At 30.2% G+C, this 10,942-nt stretch overlaps 1 protein-coding gene and 1 long non-coding RNA gene across 2 annotated transcripts in view; both read left to right on the top strand.

Annotated features, from left to right (window-relative positions):
* Positions 1 to 7,334, top strand: part of LOC117173074 — a 36,862-nt gene extending 29,528 nt beyond the window's left edge. The window contains exons 4-5 of the mRNA XM_033361457.1: positions 6,611 to 6,755; positions 7,169 to 7,334. The gene's annotated coding sequence lies outside the window, so the exon portion shown is untranslated. The remainder of the gene's footprint in view (positions 1 to 6,610; positions 6,756 to 7,168) is intronic.
* Positions 7,335 to 9,769: 2,435 nt separating this feature from the next.
* Positions 9,770 to 10,942, top strand: part of LOC117173076 — a 2,448-nt gene continuing 1,275 nt past the window's right edge. Inside the window, exon 1 of the long non-coding RNA XR_004467100.1 lies at positions 9,770 to 9,976. This is a non-coding gene — a long non-coding RNA (uncharacterized LOC117173076). The remainder of the gene's footprint in view (positions 9,977 to 10,942) is intronic.

Genomic DNA, 10,942 nt, shown 5'->3' with positions numbered 1-10,942 from the left:
GGTCCAAATAGTTGGGACCCTAAACTGACCTGTCCTTCCAACATTCCGGCAGTTATTCGACAGATCTAGCTCTATGCCAGTCGTGTACTTGTTTACGGATTCCTACCACTGTGGAAACTCAACAATAAAGTTGCGATATCTACGGATATCGCCATAAATGATAAATAAGGGTTTGTTTTATTAATTAGACCCGTCACACAAATCTTCAAGTATCAAAGTTTTAAAACGTGCGTTTACATCAACATTTTAGATTATGATTTGGATGCATACTTTTGAAGGTGTCAATGAGACAATCTAGGCCCCACTCCTGCATAATTAGACGGATCGCGTTATCCATATTGTTTATTCACTCAGATTAGTTCAAACAGCACGCTTGACGTTACCGGAATACGCGACTTCGCTGGTATTATCCGCCATCATGGAAATTAACTTGCACACTTGTGCACGTGGTCCCACTGAACGAGTGCACATGCGTGGTTGCATCTTTCGTTGGCCTATCTAAATAGTTTTGTTGGCTCAACAAAAATTTGTTCGGGACAACAAAATAAGGCTTAACAAAATAATTTTGTGTTAAGATCCAAATATTTTGTTTGTCCAACAAAATAATGTCCTAACAACCAAAATTTTGCTGTGACAACAAAAACTGTTCAACAAAATGGTTTTGTTGCGAATAATACATTTTTCTTATCAGTGTACAAATAGGGATTATTAATATCGAAATTATGATACAAATAGCAAGACGTCAAAATACATAAAAATTTATAGGTCTAGTCTCTTGTACAGCTCACTATGTTGTGTGTCTGTGTATGCGATCATTTGAGAACTTATAGTAGAAATGTCGTTTAAACAACAATTTATTTTCAAAAATTGACGTATATTCCAAATATTATCTTTGAAGTTCATAAAATGGAAAAAGATCAAATGCATACTAATAATCTGTTGTAACTTCAAATTAGATATAATTTTGATGGGTAAATTATATTTTTAAAAATAATGAGATTAGTTGATGATAATAATATGCTCATTTTATAGAATATTATTTCATATTAGAAAATTTAGTTAAAAATAAAAATCATTAGACCTTTCAATATTGTTTGGAAAATAAATAAAATTTAACAATCATCATTTTTAATAATTTCCAATATTAATTAATACTTTACAATTGTGAATATATCTTAGTTTCAACTTCAAGTATAATAAATCTTCAAAGTTGTTTTACTTTAAGAAAATGACATGGATTCTTTTTTATTTGGTTTTAGTTAATATTGTGTTTAAAAAATCTCTAGATACTTATGATATCAGTTCAAATTTTTTGATTTTTCACGAAAAATCACAAAAGTTGGTACGATGATCTTGCAGGGCCTGCAAAAATAAACGCTTTTGTTCTTTTGACTTTTTTCATATCGTGCGTTGTTTTGATTTAAAATAAATCATTTTGTAATGCGATAATTATAAAAATTTCGAATTTAAAATTTGAATCCAGATTTTTTGGATCTTTTCATGAATTTCTATATTTTTGAACGTGCACAAAATTCTTGAAAAATTTCCTGTTTTTTCGGGTCGCAAGACATCCTGACTTTAAGGGGATTTATTAGCATGGCAAAATAATGGGAAACGGGATTCCATTTTAAAGCCGCAATTTTTTCCTACTTTTTTGCATACGGCATCCAAATGTTGGCCTATTTTGCTGGCCAGCGCCTGTTTTTAGATCAAATGTTTATATTTTGTTTAATAAAAAAGTAGGAGAGAACAATAGAGAAAAAATTCAGTGACACTAAGTGCGGACTCTCGCAGCATTCTCATCGACCCTCGTGAAACTCAAGACGCAGGCACCCTGGAGCGCGTCAAATGGCGCGTCGAGATGCTCGTAAATCATGACGCTTTGATTGTTATGAGATGCAGGTCAGTTACAAATACCTAAAGTATGAAAGCATGAATTGATTAAATTTTAATTTAAAAAATTAGCGTATTCATATAATTGGAAGAAAGTGAAAACAAGATTCATGAAAATCGGTTAATATTTGCAGTAATATTAGAAATTTTTAATGTGCACACGACAGTATAGCCAGATACGTCGTAGCGTTTCGAACCATGTGGAACGAACTCCCTTCTTATTGACAAGAGATTCATGCCGGTTACGAAACCTAACATTTGAAAGGATGACTGGATACAATTTTAATTGCCAGAATTTGTTTTCTTCATTTAACTGGAAGAAAATGAAAAACATATTCCGGAAAATCGGGTAATAATTGCAGTAAGAATGGAAACGTTGAAGTCCATTTAAAAGTGTAGCTTTGCCGACAACTTGATACCTACTCCCTCAATCTGAATTATAGGTACTTTATCTAAACTGCTCTTTTAAAAAGTGTTATTAATTACGAATAATAAGCTTTACAAAATGAATGAGCAGTTTGCTAGTTAACAACGTGGGAACAGCTTAATAGAGCAATTACTGACTTCCTTCGATAAAAATTATCATTTTCATCTTGTGCACTTACTTGAATTTCAAATTATGAACTTTTTAATAAGATTGAATGAAAAATTTGGTTAAAAAGATGATTGTAAGTATTCTATCCATATATAAACGGACAAAATTGTTAAAATGTATATTTCTGAGAGATGTACATCATCCTTGAATCACAGATTTCTATACCTTCATATTCGGTAAATATTACTTTGCGAGTCTACAAGCTCGAATCCAGGTTTCGGGCAAATATTTACATTAAAAAGAAACAGCAAATTCTGGTAATTAATCCATTTACTTTTTTTATTGGAGGTAGGTCTTCTTAGTCTTTATACAGTTTCAACCAATTAAAATTATTTAAACAATTAATTAGCAACAAATAATGTAAAAAAATAATCGTATTTTCTAATTGAAATGTAATTGTTTATCATTGTTTGTAGTAGTCAACTTTTATAAATGCAAAATCCTGTTAAACAAAACAAGAATTCAACGACCAAATTTGGACCACAACGAATAAACGAAAACCAAACATCCTATTGTAATCTGAAAAGAATAAAATAAAATTTTCGGAAAAAAAATAAAAAAGAGGAAAGAAAAATGAGAAATAAGAAAATGAAACTTTGGTAATACAAATTTATTTATTTATGTTTTTTATTTTTATTTTATTGTAATTTGATGGTAATAAAAATGAAAAAGACGAATGAAAGAAAAAGAGAATGAAGGGGATGTGATTGGCTGCCTTCTTATTTTTCTTTCCTCTTTTTTATTTTTTCCCGAAAATTTTATTTTATTTTTTTGTGTTTTTTTCAGATTACAATAGGATTTTTGGTTTTCGTTTATTCGTTGTGGTCCAAATTTGGTCGTTGAATTCTTATTTTGTTTAACAAGATTTTGCATCAATTTGATTATTGGACGTTAAATGGGATTTTTAATTTGGATTTTGGTCTATTTTAATTTCATAAATTTTGATAACTTTTATAAAAACATTATGTAATAATTAAAATAATTATTTATTGTCTATTTTCAAAATTTCTAAAATAGAGCCAGAGATGTGCACTTCTTTTGAAATTGCTATGCGTTTCTATTTTTTGTTGAATAATTACATAATTTTGATACATTTTATCTAATGTTTAAGAAATTTATATGTGTTTAAACAATTTTTGTTTGCTGAAGCAGTTATTTTTTGATAAGTAAAAAAATCATATTAAATAGAAGACATACAATTAGTTACGGTTTTAACAGTATTTTTAGAAAAGTAATTATTTTAACAAATTATATTTTTTTAAATATTCAAAAAGTGGTTAATGTATTATTTCTATACACTATACAGTCAGAAACATAATTGTATGTGTTCTATTTTATTTCATTTTCTTAGCTATAAAAAAAACTGCTTGAGAAAATAAACAGTATCCAAACAAATAGAAATTTACTAAACATTCAAAGAAATTTGTAGAAATTATGTAATTATTCAACAAAACGAAGCATAGGATACTAATTTAAAAATAGAGTTCATATCTCTGGCTCAATTTTTAGAAATTTTGAAAATAGCAATAAATAATTATTTAAATTATTACATAATGTTTTTATAAAAGTTAAATACTACAAAACAATGACAAACAATTACACTTCATTAAGAAAATACGATTCTTTTTTTACATTATTTGTTGCTAAATAATTGTTTGAATAATTTAAATTTGTTTAAACAATGGAAAATTATTTTAAAAGTCATGGTCAATATTCAAATTGTCTATTAGTAATTATTTGTTTAAAAACGACGTGAACATACCTTACTCATGCATAATTATGTATAGGCACCTCTTACTATTTTTCTTATTTATTTATGGCCTCATAATTCGACTTTAACTGACAATGTAATATCATAATTACGTACTTATCTAAACTTGCTTTAAAAATTTGTACTTTAACTTTGTATCGTTTGAAATTAAAGAATTATTTGAAATACGTGATTGCGACAGTTTTTCTTGTAGACCTGTAGCTTTAGCAGAATCTTCCCTGTGCGAGAATTTCTTCTATTTGAGGGTATACCGCGTCGAAACCGATGTTACAGTTACAACTTTCAGGATTCTTTGTAAATACTGTGTGTCAGTTATTAAAATTTTAACAACAATTAGTGACATTAGAGTGTATAGTGTGTATAGTGTGTCTCAAGCTAGTCTAAAATTGTAAATTGTCGCAAATTTGTACAAGTGTACGAGATTCGAAATAGTTGTGTCATCTTGAAAACGTTATCCATACGTTGTCCTGTTAATTTAAGGTTCATTAATTATCATTGATGAACCACATTTGGAATATGTGTGTATGCGTATGTGAGTGCGTGTGTGTTGTGTAATAGCGCTTCAAAAAATATAATAATTTTGACAGAAATTTTTTAAGTAACATTTGTCATCCATATAACAATTTATGTGGAAACTGTATAAAGATTAAGAAGACCTACCTCCAATAGAAGTAAATGGATTCATTATTACCAAAATTTGCTGTTTCTTTTTAATGTTTTTTAATGTTTAATTTGCCTGATACCTGGATTCGAACTTGTAAATTCCCAAAGTAATATTTACCGAATATGAAGGTGTGGAAATCTGCGATTCAAAGATGCTGTACATCTCTCAAAAATATGCATTTTAACAATTTTGTCCGTTTCAATATGGATAGAATACTTGCAACCATCTTTTTAACCCAATTTTTCATTTAATCTTATTAAAAAGTTCATAATTTGAAATTCAAGTAAGTGCACAAGATGAAAATTATAATTTTTATCGAAGGACGTCAGGAATTGCTCTAGTTAGCTGTGATCACATTGTTAACTAGCAACCTGCTAATTCATTTAGTTAAGCGTATTATTCGAAATTAATAAAACTTTTTAAATGAGCAGTTTAGATAAAGTACCTATTATTTATATTGAGGGAGTAGGTATCAAGTTGTCGGCAAAGCTACAATTTTGAATGGACTTCAACGTTTCCATTCTTACTGCAATTACTACCCCATTTTCCGGAATATGTTTTTCATTTTCTTCCAGTTAAATGAAGAAAACAATTCTGCCAATTAAAATTGTATCCAGTCATCCTTTCAAATGTTAGGTTTCGTAACCGGCACGAATCTCTTGTCAATGAAAAGAGAGTTCGTTCCACATGGTTCGAAACGCTACGACGTATCTGGCTATATTGTCGTGTGCACTTTCAAATTTCTATTATTACTGCAAATATTAACCGATTTTCATGAATTAATTAAAATTGAAGCAATTCATGCTTTCATACTTAAGGTATTTGTGACTGACCGGCATCTATAACAATCAAAGGGTCATGATTTACGAGCATTTCGACATGCCATTTGACGCGCTCCAGGGTGCCTGCCTCTTGAGTTTCACGAGGGTCGATGAGAATGCTGCGAGAGTCCACACTGAGTGTCACTGAAATTTTTCTCTATTGTTCTCTCCTGCAGGAAAAAATATTCATAATTGCGGCTTTAAAATGGAATCCCGTTTTCCATTATTTCGTCATGCTAATAAATCCCCTTAAGACCTTCTGTTGTCGGGTTGATAACATAAGCAACATAATTCATTGTTATTTGTGTTTTGCAGAGAAATAAAATGACAATTCCCATAATATATAAAAAAATTTATGAGCTTTAAAAATTGCAGAAAAAAGTGTCACGATCGAAAAAATATGAGGAACGAACTTTTGCGGGAAGTACATATATGCCTGTTAGAAATCTTGCTATAAAATTCGCTGAAGGAACTTCAAACAAAAATGATTTGTATGCAGTAAGACACAATGATTTATGCGTACGCTGCATCATAATCTATCATTATTTTACAATTTAAATTGACACATATTTCAGTTCTATTATAACCAGCATTTATTAACTGATATTTGGGAAGTTTTTAACGATAATAAACTAACTTCAAATGTGAAAACTTGTTTCAAGAAGTCTACAACCGAGAAACCAGTTGCTGCTTAAAAATCTGTACAGCCCAAGAATAGACCGCAAGTAGATCTTCTTATAGTCAATAAGTGACTACATGTTTGAGAACACTGCTGCACTAGCTCGTAGTCAATAAGTGACTACATGTTTGAGAACCCTGCTGCACTAGCTACTTTAAATTCAGTTATGTTCTATAATTTGTTGCAGAACAATCAGCCTCCTGGAAAAAACCATCTGTATGCAACCAGTACTTGCATTACCAAAAAGTAATGAACAAGAAAAATTACCTGTAAGATTACCAAAGATAATTTCCATGAAAGTAACAACTCAAATGCAAAGGCCTCAAACAAAGGTAAACATTCCAAGGTTTCAAATTTCTGACAGGCACTATTTTGAATTGTAATAGCAAACTATTTATAATTTCCATGCGAATACTGTTTGGGGCGATCCATATACCACGTGGACAGTTTAAGGGGGTGGGAGGGGGGATATGGCAAAATTACACGCTCGTATATGAGGGAGGAGGAAATCAGACAAGGTATACTCGAGGTATACTTCAATTTTTTATATTGTGCTTTGAAGACCAATAATATCTATATTTTCATAAAATACGTCCACGTGGACATATTACGGGGGGGGGGGCAAAAAGTGGTGAAAAATTATCCACGTGGTATATGGATGGCCCCTTTGTTATAATAAATGTTTTTAAAATTTTCGATAATAAGAAAGTGATATAATACTTATTCGTAACACTGTCATCTTAAGGTACAAAAATTCCATAGACTTGTACTAGTAGTAACGTGGATAGGAAAAAGCTGTGCGCAAAAATAGAAACATTGAAAAATCTGATTCGAAATTGAGGAAGAACCTAGCTGAGATCAAGGATGACAGGAAACTGCAAAAAGAGGAAATTTCGTGTCTGAACCCTGGCGGACCGAAGGAACCGAATGAAGCCTCTACAAAGTACCCATAAGGATCACGTTGGGACCTCATTCGGTTCCATTTCATAAAACTCGAAAAAATGCAAAATAAACTTTTAAATTGTTGAAATTCGGATTCTACGTTAAAATTCTCTATATAAGGTCATGGAATAATCGCAATAATTTTTTTTTGCAACGGTAAAAAGTTTAAAAAAATATAAGACGTATAACGCCAGTTGACTGCTACTTACAGGCGATGGGTTTGAAATTGAAATATAGCAGTCAACAGGCGTTATACGTCTTATATTTTTTTAAACTCTTTACCGTTGCAAAAAAAAACTATTGCGATTATTCCATGACCTTATATAGAGAATTTTAACGCAGAATCCGAATTTCAACAATTTAAAAGTTTATTTTGCATTTTTTCGAGTTTTATGAAAACGAACCGAATGAGGTCCCAACGTGGTCTTTACGGGTACTTTGTAGAGGCTCCATTTGGTTCCTTCGGTCCGCCAGGGAAGATGAAGCTTCAGAAAATGGATGAAGTAATTCATGCGCAGACATTAGAGATCTTGACTCTTAGAAAACTCAACAGGAAACTAACTGAAATTTCAATCAATAATGCGAACAAACTTAATGGTACAGTCTTACTAATCCTTTCTTTATTTTATTATATTTTAAGAAAATGAATTGAGTTTTGTTACTAAATATTACTGCATATTTTATTTATTTTTATTTTTCCGATTTCTCGCAGAAACTTACAATTCATAGAAATTGTCTATAAATTTCATGATAGAATTGAAAAATTAAAAAGATTCTTATCTTGAATTTCACGCTAATAATATGCAGAATATGATCTATTTGCTGTAAATTCTTATGCACCTTATTTGATTTTACAGCTAAATTGGAGGAAATAACAAAACACAAGACGGCTAATGACTCCAGCCCTTATTCTGCTGTGGGCAAAACGCTTCAGAATGGGGATGTAAGTTTTTCCTAAATTGTTTCATGTAAGTGTTTCTACACCTGCGGACTAGACCATTACAGACTCCAGGGTAATTTTTTTCCAAAAATTTAATTTTGAAATTTTCTTTGGAATAATGTAAAATATGATAAAATAGTAACAGGCAAATAAATTTTAAAATCTATATCAATTTAATCACCATAGAGGTTAAAATAAAAATGTTTTTTTATAATCTTCAAAATTGAAATACTCTGTGGTCCATGAAAAAATTTATTTTCTTTAATCGGATTGATACCGGGTACCACATTTTGTCCCCTTTCTCATCTAATCTTCTTTTTCTACCCTTCAATTTGAAGAAATCTCCTAAAACACCTAAAATCAAGAGTTTTGACGCAACTTTGCCCTTGTCCTATTTTTTACAAGGTTCCGAATTATTTTTTAAGGAGCATGAACAGAAAGTTTAGACACTAGAAAGCCAAACGCCTCGAACGCGATTCTTTTTGATAATACTAATTTCAAATATTTTCTAAACGATTGACTGGCTAGTTTTGTAGATTTAAGGACATCATTGAATGAAAAAAAAAACGCGAACAAATCAATCGAAGAACTAAACCCGAAAGATGGACCAATTCTGCAAGTTCAAATCAAGAACATCTTGCTAGATATAGCAGGCTTCTTAGGCAAAAATACACTTAAAAAAGCGACAATTAGAAATTTTTCAGGCAAATAGAGGAATATATTTTCACAAATAAAATTAATGTAAGAACTACTCCCAAATTCAAATTAAAGTGCATCAAATTCCCAATATTTTAATTAAAAATATTGCAAATTAATATTTGAGAAGCAAGTAGCTGAATTCTAAAAAACAGAAGAATTTTCAGCCACAAAAATAAATATTATGTAACAAAAGAATTTTCAAACAAAAACAAGTTTAATTAAAAATAAAAAACAGTTGAATTGGTCAAAAAATATTAATTTTTAATGTTTGATTACTTAACCAAGTTCTGAAATTTTCAAACGAAAAACGAGTTTTCAATAAAACACTTGAATTTTCAATCAGAAAGGATTACCTTTAAACAAGATTGTTAAATATTTGAAAAAAGAATGATACTTTTCACAAAATTATAGAATTTTAAACCAAAAGATAGGAATTCTCAACCAAAAATGTAACTGTATAAAATATTTATTAAAGCGGGGCATCAGAGAAAAGTATGTTAGTTGTGGTTGTAGAAGCAAAACTGTATTAATGTCAACAAAAGTGCAAACACAAATAAATAGGAGCAGAAAACTTAGTGAACAAATATAGCTACTGTTAGAGTGCACTGGTTTAATATTCCCAAGATATACATATAATATAAACAGTTTTTTAATGATAAATGAAATCTCCTTCGAATCCCCTTTTTCGGAAAACCTTTTTTTTTACCTAAAATTGAACGATTCGCTCTTGCATTTTTATTTTGGTTGACATCCATGTAGGAAAAGACAACTGGCTTACTGCAAGAGAATACGCAACTGTTGTATGTACAGTATCTCAAGTGCAGCACTACGTCCAGAATTTGGCAGTATTTCTTTTCGGTTACGATACATTACTCCGATCCACGGTGACAGACAGGGCCAGTAATCGGAACAAAGGAACAAAAGTACCTCCTGCAAGAAGTGTAGATGATGAAACGATTATGGTTATCAAAGGTAAAGAACCTCCATGGAGAAGTGAATATTATCAGCCAAAATATAATCAGGGTGGCCACTGCATCAGAAAATGATTTTAAAAATAATTTGTTGTGTTATTATCTTTTTCAATTATGCTATCATTCAGTTTACTTCGAAAATTTTCTACTTATAAAATTTTCCTTCTTCCATTTTCATTTTTAAGCGTACTTTTTTTAATTTAAGAAATTTAAAAATGCTGCCTTGAAGACTTGAACAGTAAAAAATTAAAAGCGTTCGAAGTTGAAATTTTTTGATAAAATTTATTTTATTTTATCAACTGTAAACATAAATGAATAATTTTTTCAAATAGATATTGAAGTTAAAAATTAAACAGTTTTAATTCGAAATTCTTAGTCATTCAATAAATCTAAACGTCTAATTTGAACTATATAAACTATTTAGAACTTAAAAATAACTTTATAATAATATATTCTTAATTGAAGACTTTTTTTGAATATAAAATATTGTTTTGGTATAAAATATTCAATTTCTAACCCATTCAATCTGAAATTTTTTAACTAAAAAGAAGAATGGCTATTTCATATTTAGCTATGTTTGTCTGCTTATATTTAAAAGTAACAAATTTGAAACTGAATTATTCGACACAAAAAAACCTGGAATCGTTGACATTTCGAAGGCATTTTTAAACTTTGAAAATGACAATTTCAATTGTTTCATTTAAAGAAATTTTAGTCTGTAAGTGAAATTGTTGAATTTTGATGTATAAACAACAATTAAACACCAATTATTTGTAGAAAAAATTTCATTAATTTTAAGAGATATTTAAAAGTTTTAACAAGATACTTGGAATAGCTGCTGGTCAGGGAAATAGGGTTGCCAACTCGGTCCTATGTTCGGAGACTCGAAAATTCCTCCTAAAACCCGGAGTCTCTGGGTGAAACCGTACAAGGGAAATGGGCTTTTTCTAAACGCGGGGGGGGGGGG

The sequence above is a fragment of the Belonocnema kinseyi genome, chromosome 5, assembly GCF_010883055.1.
Source record: "Belonocnema kinseyi isolate 2016_QV_RU_SX_M_011 chromosome 5, B_treatae_v1, whole genome shotgun sequence".
Lineage (NCBI taxonomy): Eukaryota > Metazoa > Arthropoda > Insecta > Hymenoptera > Cynipidae > Belonocnema > Belonocnema kinseyi.
Note: the sequence above shows the minus strand (reverse complement) of the source record. Positions and strands in the feature narration are given on the sequence as shown.